The following is a 21,420-nucleotide window of genomic DNA, read 5'->3' as shown; positions in this document are numbered from 1 at the left end:
TTCCCGTTTACTGAACACACAGCAATTTACCCTCACCATATAACCAGCCGGTCTGGCGGTTATGTTCCACACTGGGTAAATTGTGTTGATTAAAACAATCTTTTGTAAAAAATATAGTTAGAATCAGCACCTAAACCCCTTTTTTCCACCATATTGTTATAGTGACATTATTGGAGTGCCTGAACAAGATAGCATACCACAGAAGTGTGTGACCAGAGGAATTGCAACCACTATCAGAAGCTTTTGAGCACCATAGACCCCTTATGGGTAAGAGACACTCTTTTTCTTCTTAATTGAACACAAGAGAGTATAACAGACTTACCCCCACTTAACTCACTATGTGATATGGCCACAAGAACCGAAAATCTACTAATCCATTAGAAGTGTCTAAGTTGTTCCACCATTGAGAGAAAATCAAGGTCAGTTATCACCCACATTATAAACTAGTTAGATCTCTAGCTAGGATCCAGGGACCCAGTCTCATGAAACTCTCTTCCTTGGGATTAACCAACAAGTGGAATAATATTTTGACAGAACTAAATACTTACTGTTTATGTTGAGGTATTGAGGACTACACATGGTTAATTTGAGATTTGGTACATACAAGGCAATGTACTAAGGTTAGTATCCTTTACAAGATAAACTATGCATAAATCCCAGGAGGGCATTCAGACTTTTCTCTAGAGAAATGAACACAAGTAACTTTGCCAGGTTCTACAGTAAGTAGGTACTGGTGGTGAAACTATTTTGTTGCATACAGATAGTAACCATGTGTATATGAATTGATGTGGGATACATTAGAAGCAAATAAATTATTGAGATATTATCAATAATTGGGTTATTAAGATGAGCGCAATAGATGAGGATTTTTAGCAGATGCTCTTACGTTTCTATTATGATTTAAAATTGAGCTGAATTAAGAATCAAAGATTTCATAATTATTAATTGTATGTTCTTCTAAATCTTTTTCTAGATGTAAATTAAATGTGTAAACTTGCCCCTGAAGAAGAGAACATTCTCGAAACACGTTGGGCTATATGAAAATAAAATGTGTATGTTAAAATTGAAAAACAAATGTCAATAACAAACTTGATTATGAAATATTGTTGATGAAAGTATACTATGGATGAGGTACTACATAAAAACAAGACCTATATCAAACTATGGACTCAAACATTGAGCTATTGAAAGTGTGCAGGTGACGGGAGTTCCCACACTGAGAACTTATTTTGTTTCATAATATCAAACTGTATGTCATTCCAAACATGATTTATGCCTGCTGCTATTTTCCAATGCGTATAGCTAACTAACCTACAATCTCTGCTACCACCCTAATTGCCAGTTGCTAATTCATCTACTCACGATTTGAATTGCGCCTTAATGTCTCTTCCTGATCTCTATGTACAACTCTCCTTATGTATATTGTAGCCTTCTAGGCATTATAGCCAGACAAAGTGCTTTGTTTCAGCCCACATAGCGTATAGCATTTCATGCTCCTGCTGGAGCCTGTTATCACTAGCATATCTTGTTATACTGTTTGTTACATCTTGTTATACTGCCTTACCTTATTTATGTATGGCTTACATGTATTGACTGTTAGCCTTCTTGTCACCACACTTCTACTAAACTGTTTCATTTTTTAGCACCTGATCAGAGCCGATCGCTGCATACTAGTCATTGTTCAATGATAAATGCTCTTAGCTAGCCTCTATCGGTGTATTAAATAGCATGCCGCCTCTATTTGTTATACGCACTATGCTAACAACTGCTCCTCACATATATCACTACTAGCTACAGATCCTGATACGCCCAACCTATCCTAGCTCTAGCTTGTCTAGTCATGTACATGCTCACCATAATTATCCCAGACATTCTAATTACATTTACCCCTTCACTATTACCCAAAATGGCATCACACACTTCAGTAACCATTGTAAATGGCAAAGTAATGGCACTCTGGCACTGACTACAGCCCATTACACCTGCTCAGGAAACTTAGCATCTCCTTAGCTATGGCCTCAAGACTACCACTGTCTGACAGTATCACTCCAACCAAAGTTTTTCCCTCCTTCCACCAAGAGGCAATTAAACCTAATCGTACTGCCCAGACAGCTCCAAGTAATTCTCAGCCACTCACATCAGCCCAATGGATCAAGTTCTTCGCCACAAGACCTACTCCTAACTGACCTTGCCCAACAGAAATCAGGAACTCTAGACTAGGCTCCTGATTCATGACAGCCAGTTCTCAACCAATTAACGTTAAAAGTAAAACCAAAATAAAGTCTTCATCTACAAGACTAAAAGCAGCCAACCCTCTCAAAAGCAAAGTCATTAATGCTCCATCTTTGCGAGAAAACACCACCACTACAAAAAATAATCCAGGTACACCACCCTGCTCATCAAGGCAGCACTCATAAACTCTAGATCCCTAATAGCTCACGCCCTAGATGTTGTGGACCTCATAAGCAAGAACAACTTTGACTTCTTAGCCATAACTGAGACCTGGCTTCACGCTGCGGCTGGGCCCTCACTCTCACTCGCCATACCAGACGAGTACACTATCATCAGACAAGATAGAGAATCCTCTAAAGACGGTGGTGTCGTCTTTATTGCAAAAACCCTACTAGGCCTTATGTCCATACAGAACCAACCATTCCCTTCAGGAGAACTACTATCTATCAGGTTACCCATCACAGCATCCTGGAAAACAACCATCCACCTTATGTATAGATCACCAGGACAACTCTCCTCCTTCGAGGAAGATATTACACTACTTCTTACAGCAAATACCAAACCAGAGTCTCAAATTATGCTGTTAGGAGACCTCAACCTAGGACTGCACGATTCCAAAGATGATAATGCTATAGCTGTTCTGAACACTATATCAGAACTAGGCTTCGCACATCGTATTTCTAAGCCTACCCATAACAAAGGGAGAACACTAGATTGGATTTCAGACATCAACTGTGACATTAATATCCTCTCTAACACACCTTGTGCTTGGTCTGACCACCATATCATCTCATTCACCATACAGGACAGCACACGTCCCAACCACTGCATCCACTCGCACCACCTACACTTATCATAAACAACCACAACATAACAGTAGAGAAACTACTCCCCCTGTTAAACCTATCATTAACTCACCTGTCCCTACCAATGACACCTCATCTCTAGTAGATCTGTACAACAGTACACTACTCAATGCCATCAATGAAGTAGCGCCTCTGAAAATGCGTTAAGCCAAACCCCATGCTCACATAAATACATGGTTCACCCCTGTGATGCTGGAAATGCATCGGAAGGACAGGGCCTCTGTATCCTTGTCCTTTACTGCTTTTTATCATGTTCTGTCGTGTTTTCCATGCAGGAGTTTGTGTGGGACTCCTGGCGGTGCAGCTCTCTTTCTTGGTTTAGTGAACAGACCCATGGGATACCCTCATGACACCCATGGGTAGGGGTGCAACCCTGTGCCCTTAGTGTATGTTTTTGTGCACCTGTGGGTGGCCCACAGAGCAGGGTACGGGCTGGTGGCAGCTCTGTGCTGAAATGACTGGTGCCCTGAGCGTCCTCCATTTTGGGATGCCCAGGCCCTGTCATTGGAATCAGTAGATTCCTGATGGAGACAAAATGGCCCCCATGGCCTCTTGCCTTCCATCGCCTGTTACCTTGATCTTCCCGAAGTCTCGGGAAGCCCTGCCTCTGTCCCTTCCCCCCGACTGGCTGTTGGGTGGAAGATCCATATATGGTAGTGTGGGGAAGTGCTGACCAGACTGGCTGGAGCCTTCCCAACAACCGTATGTTTTGGGTACGCCTGTGGGTGGGACCTGGTTGAATGGAGTGTGTGACGAATATGCATTCTATGTTGTGGGTGTCTAGTATCTGGTGGTTGACACAATGACTGAGACAGCCCTGCCCAAAACGGGTATGAATGCAGTATGAAGTGTTGAATGGCTCGGTACTTGTCCCAATACACATTACTTGTTGTGAGTGTCTGGAGAGAAGTGATTGGCCTGAATGCACTGTGTGCCTGATGGGTTGCCTGCCTGCATGAATGTCCTTCATAGTGATTGGATGCTTCAGTGTGACCCAGCGGAATGAATGGGAGATCAACAATATATCTGGGGACATCTCACTGCTAGGAATCATGTTCAGAAGTGTTCCGAGCTGAAGACCAAACTACAAAGAGTAACTGGAGTGAAACTGATGCTTGACCTTGAAGCCCTGCTGGAAGAGAATGGCTGTTGCTGTCCTTCACAATCTGAAAGCTCCTGTGTCTCCAAGGACTGACCCAGAGAGGACCTGGTAAGGCAACCTCTTCCCGAGCTACGAGGGACCATCGTGCACCAGCTGACCTTTGCCAAAGCTCCCTGGTAGACAGACCTTCGACAGGCTGCCGACCCGATAGGGGGACTGCTGCGGAACTCCAAAGAGAAGCACCCGGACTGTTGTCCGCCACTGTCGACGACCGCCTTCACCGACCGGAACCACCGTGCTCCCGTTTGCCTAAGAACTTCATTGATCCAAGGACGCTCTCGTCTGCATCGTCGCCGCTGTATCCTGCTGGAGAAGGCCTGACCCTCGACGCGCTGAGGAGCATCCGCCGGTGGGTTTCCCGCCACCCAAAGACCACAGAGACGCCGACGACTCGACGCCCTTGCTAGGCCACAGTTCTTCAAACTCTTTGCGGTCCAGAACTATCGACACTGAGGTGCCCCGCACGCTTCTTCCTTGCAGGACGTTTACGCTTCTGCATCAATGAGCACCGCTAGGAGCGACGCGGCCACTTCAACGTCGTAGCTCGACCTGTTCTCCGTCAGATGTTCGACAACCCGTGACTCTGGCCTTAAAGGGAGGGCACTCAGGAAGGGCCGTCGATTCCCACGCCGAGGAACGCTACAACGCCAGGTACTTTGGGGTTGCAGAACTATTGGAAAGTCTAGTGTGAACAATATATGTACTGGGCTTGTATCTTGCTTTACAGGTTGCCCAGTTGGGGGGATCTCCACACAGAACTGTGTCTAGTGGTACGGGACCAGTATTCTGCCAATTGTTCAACCATCTTGCTTTCCCTCCTCTCTCTGCTGTTGGTTTCCTCTTTATTTTGATCTGTGTGTCATTCTGAATGTATGTACTTTAATGAGATCGGGTAACGTTAGTGGTACCACTTTAGAACTGTATATATTTACCATTGTTGATTTTTGGAGTACAAAGTGAGTTATCGTGATATTGTATATACCTTTGAATATTAATTATCAAAAGACTGTGTTTTAACTGATACAGTGTGTGGACATTCCTTTGTGGGTTTTTGGGGACTACACTGTAGTTAAGAACCAGCCGCATCACCTCCTGGGAAGCTAGGCCTTGATTGCTCGACCACGATACCAATAATAGAGAATCTTGGCTGGGGTCCTCTGTGCCTCTCCTCTACCATATAGAGAGCGGAATTACAGGCACCCCCACCGGCATCTTTACAACCCAGCACCTAAGAATCCTACGCAAAGACAAAAGAAATGCTGAAAAACTATGGAAAGCCTAATATCAGCACCCAACAAAGACACATTCATAAAAGCCTCCATCAACTATAAAGCTGCCATCCACCAAACCAAAAGTGACACTTATAATGATAGAATCATTAAAGTGAAATCAAGCATAAAATAATTATTTATTCAGCATCCTTAGAGAGTTGGACAGGGCAGGACAAAGACCAATATGTTTGGGATATTTCTCCTCTTTGAAAGATAGTGTACTAAAGAATCTGGGTAAGGCTCTTGTAACCAGGACTAATGTCTGGTAGAGAGACTCCCAGGACCCCCTTGTTCTTTTGAATATTTAATTAACTTTGAGTCTCACCCTAAGTTACTAGGGGAATTCAGACGTGGACCCCTTGCATACTATTCTTAGAGAGGCACAGCTCCACCCTACTGATGAGGTCCAACCAGACCGAAACACGTGTCTGGGATTGCTGTTGGTACTCTTGTTTAGAGGAGAATTGCCTAGCGTTTCGGTGCTGTCCTGCCACAGGGCAGGACAAAGACTGATATGTTTGGGCTATTTCTCCTCTGTGAAAGATAGTGAGCTAAAGAATCTGGGTAAGGCTCTCGTAACCAGGACTAACGTCTGGCAGATAGACTCCCAGGACCCCCCTTGTTATTTGTTTATCTCACATACTACCACAAGACACTTGCACTAAAGACACTGCAAAAGCAAAAGGAAATATCGAGGCTGAGTACCCCAAAAGGAAACACCAAACACTGGCTTCTAAAGATTCACAGATCTTTATTCTAAAACTGTACAGTTACAAAGAAACAAAGTCAGAATACAGATAGCTATCTGGCCCTTAGGACATAACAGCGAATACCAGCGCTTTCGGTGTGAGAAGTGAGAGGTACTGGACGTCTAAACAGTTGTGCATTTTATACATTTGTGATCATAATGTCCAGCCCCTCTGCAAGTTAATAATCCATGGTCTAGAGTTTGTGCCGAGTTCACTTCTGGCTTGTCCAACAATATGCACATGGATCATCCTAAATTCACATACAAACAATTCACAATGGCAACAGTGTATTCTCGGATTTAACAATAAGCCTTAACACATGCCCTTTACAATGCAGTTCAGCTAGTGTCCATGTTCAGTATTTGTATAACATTGTGGTCGATGTATGTCCGTGGATCAGACTTATTGGTGCAGACAATCATCTGTCTACAAGTCAGGCATGGGACAAGGTCTCTTTACTCAACCCAAACATTCGGCCAACGGAGAGTTTATACATTAACCAAAGTACTATAACGCTCACCTGGCTCCCACGGAGGCGCTGACCTGGTCTGGATTGCTGTGACCTCTTCAAGCGTGATGCGCAGGATTCAAAACACCGACTGAACTGGACCCCCAAATCTGGCTTGTCTGGCCCGTAGAAAAATCTTTCTGTAGGTGGAGAAAGGGGATTAACTGACTGCAGAGTATTGTGATTGCTTCCCACCTCCCCTTTGCTCTTCTCTGACCACCTCCGAAATCCCCAATCAAGAGGCTCACCTTAATGTTTGAATGGATGAGCTCTCCATCCTGCTTCTGGTGCAGGGGCGCCTATTTGACCAGTTACTTCACTGGTTTCGGAAGGCGAAATGCTGTAAGTATGCAGTTTAAAAGGTTCCAGAGTAGAGTCTTCTCTTTGTTTGCTTTTCTTAACCTGCGATCTGTCCTTATTTTCAGGTGCAGAGTGGAAGTGATGCTTCGAGGGATATTGCCGGAGATAAACTCAGGTGAGTTTGTGATAAAATGATCCCTTTAAATGTCTTTGAATCCCTCTAGTAATGTCTTTCTTTTTTCCCCTTAGGGGCCGGGGTGTGGTACCAGGCCAAGAAGTGGCGCCGACCCGAAATGAGGAGTGGTTCCGTCAAATATGGCCAGGTAAGTCTTGTGACGGAAAATCAGGCTTTCCTCATTTGTTCCTCCTGCTCACCTTTTGTCTCTTCTTCTCCCCTGCAGGTGCAGAGATGTGGCGGAATGCCCAGAAGGTTGCGGTGGATAGTGAAGAGCCCACGAGGCAGGTGAGTGATGCGCGGCGCTGCTACAAGTAGCGCGATGCTTTTAAAGAATGTCTATCTTCTGGATCGCTGGCGTGATGATTCCGGAGACAGGTAAGAAATTAGATTAAGTTCTTGGTTTTCACCTTTTCTCTTCCCTTCCTTCCTTTCAGGTATCCCAAGATTGAGGCGGGCGTGGCTGGAGGCAAGATGCAGGAGCAGGCACGGTGAGCGTTCAGCTGCTAGATGCAGAGCAACGCGAAGCACGTGTGGCAGTCCGGGCGTGGTTTAAATAGCCTTGGAAGAAGTTTTTTACTAAGTATTAAGTACTTAGTACTTAATAAAAGTATTAGTACTAAGTAAGTATTCTTCCACGGTCCCCACCCAAGTAAAATAGTTCCTTTGAGAAAATAGTCCCTCCTAAGCCTCATTTGGCTTGAGGCTTCATGCAGCATGGTCTGCGTCAGTTAAGTGCACCAAACACCCTCTTTTATGAGCCTGGCGCCTATGGCGCCAGGGCTGATGTCCAACATGAGCCTGGCGCCAAAGGCGCCAGGACAAAGCCCAAAGAGCCCCTATTAGGGGCCGCTGGCCTTTTACCCGAGGGCATGATGCCTGCTCCCGGGGGTTCTGGGCCTGTCCTGGTGCTCTGGGGGTAGGCATCATGACAGCACTCCCACCCAAGGCCCCTCCCAAGGTCCTTCCCTCTGGAGGTTTCGGTTTGTTTGGGAAATCCCGATGGAACTTTTTTACCAGCCGAGGTGCATGTACGTGGTCGCTGGGTTCCCAAGACCTTTCCTGAGGTCCGTACCCTTTCCAATCAATTAGATAGAAAAGTTTTGATTTTGAAATTTTAGAATCCAAAATGTTCTTCACCTCGAATTCAGGCTCCCCATCTATCTGAATTGGTTCTGGTGGCTTTATTAATCTGGTTCCTGGTTGCACTGGTTTCAAAAGTGACACATGAAAAACGGGATGAATCCGCATGTTAGCTGGCAGATCGAGCTTGACTGCCACTGGATTAATGATAGCTTTGATCGAGTAAGGGCCCAAATACCTTGGATTAAAAGTTCGAGGACCCTTGAGTAATAAATGTTTGGTAGCCAACCATACTTGGTCTCCTATTTGGTATGAAGGCGCCTCCTTCCGATGCAGATCTGCATTTTTCTTGTATTTTTCTTTCGCTTGTTGCAAATGGGAAGTTGCATTCTTGAATGCTTGAGTTATAGTGGAATGCAAATGGTCTACTGCGGGCATTTCAAGGCTCAGAGGAGAGTCCAGGTCTGAAGTACGAGGGTGATGTCCATATAGGGTGTAAAAGGGGCTTTGTCCAGTTCCAGAGTGCACCGAGTTATTGTATGCATATTCGGCCACCCATAACAAATCTTTCCAATTACCCTCCGATTGGTGCAACATACACCGTAGGTATTGTTCAAGGGTCTGGTTTGTTCTCTCCGTCTGACCATCGGTCTGTGGGTGATGGCTGGTTGAGAATCTTACGTCGATTTGTGCCAGTTGACAACACCTTTTCCAAAAATGTGAAATAAACTGGCTTCCCCGGTCGGAGACTAATATGGACGGGAATCCATGCAAGCGGATGATATTTTTGAGGAATTCCTTAGCAAGGACAGAAGCTGAAGGTAATCCTTTCAACGGAATAAAATGAGCCATTTTAGAAAATAGATCCACCACAACCAGAATAGTATTGTATCCATTACAAGGGGGCAGGTCCGTGATAAAATCTAGTGACAAGGTGTGCCAAGGCACTGGTGGAATGTCTAAAGGCTGAAGAAGACCGGCGGGTTTTGTCTTTTGGCCTTTGTTTTGGGCGCAAACTCCACAGGACATCACGAAAGATTTAATATCCTTTTGCCAGGAAGGCCACCAGAATTGTCGTTTAATTTTTTCCTCGGTTTTGGCAATGCCAGGATGTCCTTCCATCAGGGTATCATGATGACGGGAAATAACCAGTTCTTGTAATTCCTTTTCTGGCAGAAATAAGCGTCCTTGGAAGTAAGGTAGGCCATCGTTGACCGAAAAGTAAGACCCCCTTTGGATCCAATCCTGCAAGGCGGTAGAGTCCAGGAGTTGTTTTACTCGTGCTTGAATGTCTTGAAAGGTTTGTAAGGAGGTTAATCCCAAAATTCTTTGTTCGGGAATGATCGGCACAGGTTCTGAATTAGTGTCTATTTCTCCCATTCCTATTCTAGATAGTGCGTCTGCTTTGCCATTCTTACAGCCGGGACGGTAAGTGATTATGAAATCAAACTCAGCAAAGAACAAAGCCCATCGGAGCTGACGTGATGATTGAGCCTTGGCAGTCTTTAAATATTGTAAATTTCGTTGATCAGTGATCACGGTGATGGTGTGCCTGGCACCAAGAAGATAATGCCGCCAAGCCTTAAAGGCGGACTTAATGGCTAATAATTCCTTATCGGTAATTGCATAATTTACCTCTTGGGGTGAGAACTTTCTGGACCAAAATGCTACAGGATGCAGTTGGTTGGTTTCAGGGTCTCTCTGAGACAGGACAGCTCCCATGGCTAAACTGGACGCGTCAGTTTCGACTATGTATGGGAGATCGGGACGCGGGTGCTTCAAAATAGGTGCAGACGTGAATTTAGCTTTCAATTCCTGAAAGGCCTGTTCGGCTTCCTTGGTCCATTCGAAACGTTTATTTTTCCGCAAAAGTGCAGTGATGGGTTGTACTACACGTGAAAATTCCGGAATAAATCTGCGATAAAAATTGGCAAAACCAAGCATGCTTTGGACCCTTTTACCGAGCTAGGAGATGGCCATTTGAGGATGGCCTCCACTTTCCGTGAGTCCATTCGGACCCCATTAGGTGTGAGGATGAATCCAAGAAACTCCACCTCGGTGGTATGGAAAACACACTTTTCCAGTTTAGCAAACAGTTTGTGCTGGCGCAATTTCTCAAGGACGGCCCGGACATGCTTTCTGTGATCAGATTCCGAAGAGGAGTACACAAGAATGTCATTGATACATACGACAACACAAACATCGATAAGTTCCCGAAGGACATCGTTCATGAAGAATTGGAAGGCAGCAGGCGCGTTGCACAACCCAAAAGGCATCACCTGGTATTCGAATAAACCATATTTTGTATGGAAGGCCGTTTTCCATTCGTCGCCTTCTTTTACTGGCACCAGATGATAAGCCCCCCGGAGATCTAACTTGGTGTATACGCAAGCGTCCTTCACCTGGTCAAGGAGTTCAGGGATCAAAGGCAGAGGTTAACGGTTTTTAACCGTTATCTGGTTCAATACGCGGTAGTCGATACAAGTTCTAAGGTCGCCTTCTTTTTTGGGCACGAAGAACAAAGCCGAGGATGCAGGGGACTTTGACGGGCGAATGAAACCATTGGCTAGGTATTGATCTAAATATTGTCTCAAATGCCGGTTCTCAGGTTCAGTAAGGGCATAAATCCTGCTACAAGGGGGTTGTGCACCGGGCACCAGATCGCTTTGGCAATCGTACGATCTGTGGGGGGGTAACGTGTTGGCCTGTTCCTTTTGGAAGATGTCCTAAAAGTCTTGGTATTCTGGAGGTAGTTGCATGGAGACAGAGGTTACAGATGCTAGACTAATCTTCAGATTTTCTGGGTAGCAGGTTTGTGCACAATCCGGGAAGGTTATTCTCTTTGCTCGCCAATCAATTCTAGGATTATGTGTCTCTAACCAAGGAATTCCAAGAATAACCTGAAACTGTGGGGCCTTGATTACGTCAAACACAACTGCCTCCCGATGGCCGTCCGGACCAATAAGAGTCACCTCAGTAGTGGAATGTGTTACCGGTCCTGAGGCAATTTCAGTTCCATCGACTGTGGTGATGACATCTTTGCTGGTTTTTGGACGCAGAGGGAGGTTAATCCTAGAGACCAATTCACGATCCACATAGTTTCCTATAGCCCCACTATCGATGTATGCCTTTATTGCATGCAACCGCTTAGGCTGTTCCGGATCTACGAGAACCATTGGCACAATGAAATGCGAGGTCTGAGAGTTAGTTTTCAAGCTCGGCAAGCGGACCCCTACGCTTGTCGGGCGGAGTCGTTTCCCGAAACAGAGTCTTCATGGTTTTTATCAGCGGCTCCTACCACCTTCTTGGGCGGTTTTGCCGGCCAATCTCGTAGAAAGTGTCCAGAGTTTCCACAATAAAGACATAATTTTAACTGCCGCCTCCTTTCACGTTCCTTTTGGGTTAATGGTCCTCTAACCCCTCCAATTTACATAGGCTCGGAGACATCGGCACCCTTGGGAGTGACATGGGTCTTGACCAACACCCGGGTTTCAAACTTGGACCGATCCGCTTTTCGGTTTTGGAGCCTGTGATCCAATTGGACCACTAAGTCTATATATTCTGTGCATTCTTGGGGCGGATTTACGACTTGGGCCAAGACATCTTTAAGTTCTCCGCGTAGACCCCGATAGAATAATGTAATTCTTTTATCCTCTGGCCACCCAGTTTCCACGATTAGTCTGTTAAAGGTTGCTATGTAGGAGAGGAGGTCTTGGTTGCCCTGTCGCAGGGATAGAAGTTCATCATCCAGAGCTTGTCCCTGAGAATGTCGAGCAAATAATCTCTCCATGCTTGCTTGAAATCCTTGGAAATCCCGGAGGATTGGGTCATCTTGAGTAACCAGTGGTGCTGACCAATCGGCAGCACAGCCGCTAAGGTATGACAACACAAAAGCTACCTTGGTCTGGTCATTAGGGAAGGCCCCAGGTCTGTATAGGAAATGCAAACGACATTGATTCATGAATACGGCGAACCGTTTGGGGTCCCCAGCAAAGCGTTCAGGTGGGGCCAGCGGCATATTTCCAGGTAGATTGATTTGCACAGGGTTACTTGAAGCCACAGGAACAGAATTCCCCCCGGAACCAGGTAGAGGGGTTTGCCCAGCTTGACCTTGCAATACCTGCCTAGCCAGGTCATCAGTTAGTTCCTTAGATACGATTAGTTCCCTCCTGAGGGCATTAGTCTCTTGACGAGCGGCATGTACTTCGGCCCGTAATTCCCCCAGTAATTGGCCCAACATATCAGTCTCAGAAGTTTCCATAGCGCCTGGGTGGGAATTTGTAGGATGGCTTCGCGTTCTGTAACGCTCACCTGGCTCCCACGGAGGCGCTGACCTGGTCTGGATTGCTGTGACCTCTTCAAGCGTGATGCACAGGTTTCGAAACACCGACTGAACTGGACCCCCAAATCTGGCTTGTCTGGCCCGTAGAAAAATCTTTCTGTAGGTGGAGAAAGGGGATTAACTGACTGCAGAGTATTGTGATTGCTTCCCACCTCCCCTTTGCTCTTCTCTGACCACCTCCGAAATCCCCAATCAAGGTTCACCTTAATGTTTGAATGGATGAGCTCTCCATCCTGCTTCTGGTGCAGGGGCGCGTATTTGACCAGTTACTTCCCTGGTTTCGGAAGGCGAAATGCCGTAAGTAAGCAGTTTAAAAAGTTCCAGAGTAGAGTCTTCTCTTAGTTTGCTTTTCTTAACCTGCGATCTGTCCTTATTTTCAGGTGCAGAGTGGAAGTGGGTGCTTTGAGGGATATGGCCGGAGATAAACTCAGGTGAGTTTGTGATAAAATGATCCCTTTAAATGTCTTTGAATCCCTCTAGTAATGTCTTTCTTTTTCCCCTTAGGGGCCGGGGTGCGGTACCAGGCCAAGAAGTGGCGCCGACCCGAAATGAGGAGTGGTTCCGTCAAATATGGCCAGGTAAGTCTTGTGACGAAAAATCAGGCTTTCCTCATTTGTTCCTCCTGCTCACCTTTTGTTTCTTCTTCTCCCCTGCAGGTGCAGAGATGTGGCAGAATACCCAGAAGGTTGCGGTGGATAGTGAAGAGCCCACGAGGCAGGTGAGTGATGCGCGGCGCTGCTACAAGTAGCGCAATGCTTGTAAAGAATGTCTATCTTCTGGATCGCTGGTGTGATGATTCCGGAGACAGGTAAGAAATTAGATTAAGTTCTTGGTTTTCACCTTTTCTCTTCCCTTCCTTCCTTTCAGGTATCCCAAGATCGAGGCGGGTGTGGCTGGAGGCAAGATGCAGGAGCAGGCACGGTGAGCGTTCAGCTGCTAGATGCAGAGCAACGCGAAGCACGTGTGGCAGTCCGGGCGTGGTTTAAATAGCCTTGGAAGAAGTTTTTTACTAAGTATTAAGTACTTAGTACTTAATAAAAGTATTAGTACTAAGTAAGTATTCTAACACGGTCCCCACCCAAGTAAAATAGTTCCTTTGAGAAAATAGTCCCTCCTAAGCCTCATTTGGCTTGAGGCTTCATACAGCATGGTCTGCGTCAGGTAAGTGCACCACACACCCTCTTTTATGAGCCTGGCGCCTAAGGCGCCAGGACTGATGTCCAACATGAGCCTGGCGCCAAAGGCGACAGGACAAAGTCCAAAGAGCCCCTATTAGGGGGCGCTGGGCTTTTACCCGAGGGCATGATGCCTGCTCCCGGGGGTGCTGGGCCTGTCCTGGTGCTCCGGGGGTAGGCATCATGACAAGTACAAAGTTCAGGACGGCTCAGTTACAAGCGGGAAACACTGTCCACCATTTTAGAACACAGAGTTACATTGGAAAGGAAATCAAAATGGCAGATGGACCTAAAATGGTGGCGAAGTCGATCTAAAACGGAACTTTGCAACGCGCTTTTCTTCGCAGAGCGACTGGGCTTAGGCTAATATATACAATAAAGGAGGCACAATATGATATCCCATTTAACAAACACTCCTTTTGGCCTAAGCCAAGCGCAAAACTACTTCTAGTCACTTTACGAGTAACTCCACGTCCCAATGTCCATACACCCTGAATCACTATCATCAGAGATATCGATCACCATGAGGTCAGATACTGAGATTTCTTTCAGCACAAATTCATTAGACATTTACTCTGGGGCGTATACCTTGTGCCCTAATATACCCATCGCTTGTGCACAACATCCTCCTATCATCGAACATATACCAGGAAGACATTGTATATAACAACAGAAAAACAACAGAATACCTAAAATAATCAGCAAGACCGAAAGTAGCTTCCATCCCCAAGATCGTAAGAAGTCCCAGAACCAAGCACTAAGATCCCAGTTTCCCTCGGGAACATGCACTTCTGAACTAAGGACGTGCAGATTTTGTATTGCCCTAAAAATCGTTCAGGAGGAATCTGGCACAAAAACGCAGCAAGCGGACCCCACTAATTCCCATTCCCCACCACGCTCAGCCAGGATGATGTCTAATGCCATCCGGTTCTGAAGTGCTACTAACCTTATTGCTTTTTGTTCTAAAGTCATGTTATAGAGTATGTCAGTGGTCCGGTTGATGGTCCTCTCCAGTACTCTTGCTAGTCTTCTGATATCCTCAGAGTTCGGTATTTTCCCCCAAAATGGTACGAAGGATTTAGCTACGTCACCCAGAACTTGTACTGAAGTATCACCATTCTCACCCTGCCTAGGACGAGCCTTTAAAATTTCTACAGTGCTAGCAATGAATACCCCGGGTAACAGAATCCCTAAATAACAAGTTCCCTGCCAATCCCTGGGTAACCATTGGAAAGCTACATCACCGCAAACAAAGTACATACAAAGGTCTGTCCTCACTAGTCAAGTTCGCAACGTTGGCGCACTCCGAGAAATCACCCATTGACTGAGTTTCATTCCTCTGTATGCAGAAATAAACTGAATCGGGGCTGTGGTTAACAGTATAAGAAGGTGGCGTGGCATCCCCATTGCCTATAGGAGCCATCTTGAAAGAGATCAGAGATTGAAAAGGATGGGACAGTCTATCAGAAGGCCTAATAGAAGCAACATTAGGCTTACTCCTGTTCGCAAAGAGTGAGCATCCCAGGGGCGTTAGAATACATTTCTCAAAGTCATTCAAATTAGTTCCATCAAAGTTCCCCGAGATGCTATCGTTCCATCGGCCAAAGAATAGTGCCCTTAGAGAAGCATAGCATCCAGTAGTCAAAGGACCAAACCAGCCCCTTATCCCCGTGTTGTGGTAAATGCGAGCAGACCCAGCAATTGGACATGTTAAAAATGGCATGTGTGGCATTCATGATAAGTATTAGAGTATTGTTATGGTAACTCTGTCTGTGCTGAGAGTCTCTAGGAGATAGAGTGTGTAGATGCACCAAAGGTGCACAAACAGTAGGTACATTTTCAGTGGGTAACAGAATTTCAAGCAGATATACTTCTTCCAAATACCAAAATCCTAAAGCAATGACTATTGTGAAACCAGTTAAAATGATCACAAGACAACAATACATTTTCGGGGCCCAGGCATTTGATTGTTCATTATTACGGTCGCTCACACAGTCTCTTATCTGTTTCGTACGAGTGGGAGCGGTTGCAGGCATTGTTTCTTTAAACAAATTCACAAAAGTTAATTTGCTGGCGATCTCCAGATCGAGCCTTTTCTTAGCCCTTTCCCAAACCCTAGCCAACAGAATCCCCTTACGTACAAAAGATCGGGCCAAAAAGACAAGCCCTTCGATGATTTTCCTTGATGGCACAGCCAAACCGTGCAGTAAGTCTAACTCCTCGGACGCAAATCGTACCTTGTGATCCCTGGTACTGAGTGATCTGCAAACAACGTGCAGTTGCTTCCTGATGGAAGCGGTGAACCCAAAACAGGATTTGAGACAAGATTTGAAACAAGATTTGCAAAAGGAACTGTGGGAGAGTGTGGAGATAAAACTGCTGTTTCCCCAGGCCCCACGGGCTCAGGGAGAGTCTCCGATGCACTCTCAATGCTGTTTGATGCTTTGTGATTTTTGGTTACGGCACAGGTATGGGAAACTGTGTCTTCTGTATCGTGTGGCAAAGGGAAGGGAATCTGCTTGATGTGGGACGCGTGTATCCAGTGCTTCCAGCCCTCCCCTCTGTGTAACCAGAAGAACTTGGTGTGGGCCCCGCCAACGGGGTGCGAGGCAGGATGCTCTTTGAAATGCGTTAATAAGCACCCACTCCCCAGGTCGGATGCTGTGACCTGGGCCCTCGTACCTAACAGGTAGAGCTTCTCGCACCTGTTGGTAAATCAAATACAGAGTTTAGTTAACTGTCCGCAATAATCAGAAAGAAGTACATAATCAATGTCGCAGAGCGAGCGGGTCCTAGGAAGGTTCCAAATGTTAGCTGGCCTACCCATGACCATCTCAAATGGAGAGAGCCCAGTCTTAGTTTGAGGGGTCGTTCTCATAGACAATAACACTATCGGTAAGGCGTCCAGCCATTTTAGTTTGGTACTGGCACACGTTTTAGCGAGCTTGTTTTTGATGATGCCGTTGTGTCTTTCTACTAAACCAGCACTCTGAGCGTGTCTAGCCAAATGGAACCGTTTATCGATCTGTAATCCCGCACATATCTGCAGAATTACAGCAGTGATAAAATGTGGACCATTGTCCGACCAGATGACTCTTGGCAAACCAAACCTAGGAAAATATTCCTTCAGCATGGTCTTTGCCATTGTCATAGCTGTGGCATCTTTAACAGGAAAGGCTTCAACCCATTTACTAAAAGCGCAGACAACCACTATTACGTACTTGTAATTGTTGCAATGCTCCATTTCAATAAAGTCAAAATGTATCACCTCGACAGAAGGTGGGACAGAAGGTGGACCAAAGCTACCTCTAGGAGTCGATGTGCCCTTTCTCACATTATGCTGCAAGCAAATCATACAGTTTTGAACAACGCGCTCAGCTACTTTGGAGATTTTATCATTCACCCACACATTTTGCAACATTTTGGTAACTTTTCGCACACAAATATGGGTGGGACCATGAGCCATAGCAACCATCATCGTAATGTATGCATCTGGCAGTAATCATTTCCCTTCTACTTTGTCCACCCAACACCCATCATCAACCAATTTTGCCAAACCCTCAGCCCATTTCTTAGATTCCTCTAAAGTGGCATCAGCTTGAATGTCTTTCACAGATTCAATACCCTCACCCAAAGTACAGGCATTTTTGGCTTCCCTTGAAGTATACATTTCTGAAGAGAGATCAGTGGCAGTCTGTTTGGCTATCTGGTCAGCAAAAGCGTTCCCTTTTCTCACATTATCTATAATCTTCTGATGCGCTGCGCATTTCATAATTGCTAACTGAGTAGGGAGTGCAAGCGCTGAGAGTAACCATACTATCAAGGAGCCGTACTGGATTTTAGTGCCATGTGAGGTCAAGAAACCTTGTTCTGCCCAAAGTCTGCCAAAGTTGTGAACCACCCCAAAGGCATACTGACTGTCAGTATATATATTTACCGTAAGCCCTTCGGAAAGTTCACAAGCTCGGGTTAATGCTATAGAATTTCTGCGGCCTGCACAGAGTTATGCGTGATTCTTTTGGTCTCCACAACCGTGCTCAATGTGGTGATTGCATAAGCAGCCGTGGATGTACCATCCGGAAGTTTGAAACAGGAGCCATCAAAAAAGAGCTCCCCTTGTGGATTGTTCAAAGGAATATCTTTTAGATCGATTCTGCCTTTTGTCTCTTGCTCTGTGGTGTAAAGGCAGTCATGTGACTCTTCGTCACTGCAAGCAGTACCTTGTGGCATAGGTAAAAGTTCAGCCGGATTAAGAACACAACACATCTGAATTTTGATGTGCAGTGCAAACAAGATCAAATAGTATCTCGTCAATCATGCGGAGGTGAGGTGTTGCGTTTGTGTTCTGTTTAATAGAACATCTACAGAGTGAGGTACCATCAGGGTTAAAGCATGACCTAGGACCATTCCCTCACTCTGTTTCACAGACGCAGCAGCAGCAGCGACAGCTCTCAAACATCTTGGCAAAGCGCATGCAACAGAATAACGGGCGGAAGAAAAGTAGCCGCACGGCCTATTCTTCCCTCCATGTTCCTGCGTTAATACAGCCAAAGCGCATCCATCACGTTCATGCACATACAACACGAAAGGCCTTTTCATAATTTGGTGTGCCAAAACTGGTGCCAAGCACAGTGCAGTCTTGAGCAAATCAAACGCTTGCTGGTGTTCCAAGTTCCACGGCAATTGTGAAGAAATGCCCTTCTTCGTCAAAGCCAACATTGATTTAATCGTTAACGAGAAATTGGGGATCCACTGCCTACAGTAAGAAGACATTCCTATCAAGGCTCTGACTTCCTTCTGTGTATTTGGGACAGACATGCCAGAAATTATTTTTATCCGCTCAGGTATCAACCGTCTTCCCTCCTTTGACAGGAGATAGCCTAAATAGGCGACCTCCTGTCGACAATACTGAAACTTTTTAAGTGAAGCTTTGTGTCCATGTCGTGCTAGATGAATAAGCAACAACACAGTGCCCTCCTTACAGGCGCTCGCTGAGTCAGCAGCTAAGAGTAGATCGTCTACATACTGAAGCAGTGTACAAGTGGTAGGCAACTCAAGTGTGTCAAGCTGCTCTTTCAAAGCCCTACTGTAGATGCTAGGACTCTCTGTGTAACCTTGCGGCGCACGGGTGAAAGTAAACGAGCGTCCCCCTAAGGTGAACGCGAACTAGTATCTACTATCTTTGTGTAAAGGAATACTAAAGAAGGCGTTCTTAAGGTCCACAACACTAAAGTGAGTAGCTGAAGCCAGATTCATAGTCGATATTGTCATCACATCAGGCACAATGGGAAATTGTGGTGCAACAATCTTATTGATGGCAATAGATCAATAATGAAACAAAAAGGAATTGTATTATCACCTTTTTTGTACACGGGTAAAATCGGACTATTGCACAAACAACCTGCAATTTCCTCAATTACCCCACAATGCACAAAATCGGAGACTGTGCATTTCAAAGCTTGCTCACCATCAACCGAAATCTTATACTGGGGAATATGTGGCAACTTTACTCCATGTTTCAAAACAATCTTACCAGGTTCAATTTGTAATACACCAACATCATTATCATCAATTGCCCACAAGCACCCCGGAACATCACTGAATTCCGGCGGCAAAGGTCTGGTCAAGAACTGAGAGACAGAAAGTTGCTGTGGTGAAATCGTCAAACGCACTCCATCAGAAGAACAATGAATTACCGCATTTGATTCCTTCAACAGATTCAACCCAACAAATTCTCTCCACAGTTCGTAGTCAAAAATGGCGCATTTGCCTGTGGAGCATACTGACCCCTAAACTGTGAACATTTTGCTGTAATAGGACTTTTATTTTTAAGTCGCCTTTTCTCTTTTCAACTGTTTCTTTTTCATTGTTGACACGATTCTCATAGTATTGAGCCATGTGCAATACTTCTGACTGAGACTAAGCTTGCCAAGCGCTCTCTGAAGACATAATTTGCGACTGGATGTCAGGAAGCAATCCACGCACAAATGTGTCCACAAATAGTCGTTTCCCAGACTCCGTGCTCAAATCTTGTCCACTAAAATCTGAAAATACTTGTTCAAACCGATTAAAGAACTCGGTAGCACCCTCAGATTTCCCTTGGACACAAGCAGTAAGCTTGTCCCAAATAATCCTTCTTTCAGGGATTATTGCTTTCAATTTCTTAACTATTCTATCAGGCAATGTTAGTATTACTTGCAGCGGTCTCTCGCCAGCTGGCCTTTCTCTATCTAGTCTAACCATATTATCCCATGTATCTCCTAACCCTGGTACATCGTCTACAGTTCTAATCTGTTTCCACAAATCAACAGGTAGGAGTACGGGAAATAACAAATCAATATCACTCAAGGTGAATACTGATGATTGCCAGACAGACTCTATCTCTTTGTAGAACCCTGTTGGATTCTTCCTAATATCGGGAATAGATTGTTTAATGGTGTTCACTTCCTGTCTCGAGAACGGGACATGAACACACTGCGACACATAATGTCCAGGGATATCCTGTGCCGGTGTACCTGCTGCAACATTAGCAGGGATCTCAACTTTCGGGACAAATGTCAGAGGAACCTCTCTCATAGGCAACTGAGAAGTAGACAACTCCGAACCCTTACTGAGCAACAAAGCTAAATCAAGCGCTAAAGCAGCTGAAGAAGTGTCAAATGAAAAAGCTCTCTTATAAGTATTCAATAATTCTGCGGGACAACAAATATTTCTTTTTATACATTCATCCTGCAGGTATTCTACCATTACCTGTATCACTTTCCTCTGCATTTCTGGCGTATACTGACTATACGTGTCATATACTTCTACGGGAGTTATCGACATGTCTAAAATCCACCTAATCGCATCTTTTGTACAAATTCGTGTTTCCCCATTTATTGATTTATGACAAGGAAAGAACTGTTTCTGTACTAACATAGCATCCAAACTATCACCATCAATATCTTCACTGCAACCTTTCCAACTCCCTTCTATGCTCAAAAATCCTGTCATGCCCGCACCACTGGCGCACGCCTTGGCAACCATCATGGACTACTTGGTACTCATTTATCCTCCTAATACTCATTGAACAACTCCTTTTCACGCCTTGGTCTTTTATTTCCATTTGCTCAACTTTGGTTCTTTCTTATTTTATTCAATTAACTAAATTTATCATAATGCACCTGGCTGCAGTCCTCAATTCATGGCTATTCTCATTCATCGTTTTGGGACCACAATCCCCAGAAGCCCTAGCGGCCAGTGCTGCTTCCACCTGCTCAGGACCAGAGAGGGAGGAGGCAGATTGTCTTCAGGTGTGCTGCTACAGGTGCTGTCAATTAGCCTGCCTCAGAACAGGGCAGGGCTGTATATAAGCAGCTGCCAGCAGGAGCACAGGGTCTTGCATCTTGAGTTCTCCCCGCTCCTGTTTGCCTTGACCCTTTACTTTGTATGCTGTTCCTGTTGCTGCATCATCCTGTTTTGTTCCAGTGCCCTTTCCGGGCTCCCTGCCTTGCAGCCGATCACGCTCCGCTGCCTTCTACCTACAGCCCTTGTCCTCTGGGCTTCCTGCCTTGCAGC

Source organism: Ambystoma mexicanum, chromosome 2q (genome assembly GCF_040938575.1).
Source record: "Ambystoma mexicanum isolate Mex_15411 chromosome 2q, UKY_AmexF1_1, whole genome shotgun sequence".
Classification (NCBI taxonomy): Eukaryota; Metazoa; Chordata; class Amphibia; order Caudata; family Ambystomatidae; genus Ambystoma; species Ambystoma mexicanum.
The sequence above is the reverse complement of the archived record's forward strand: the minus strand, read 5'-3'. Positions refer to the sequence as shown.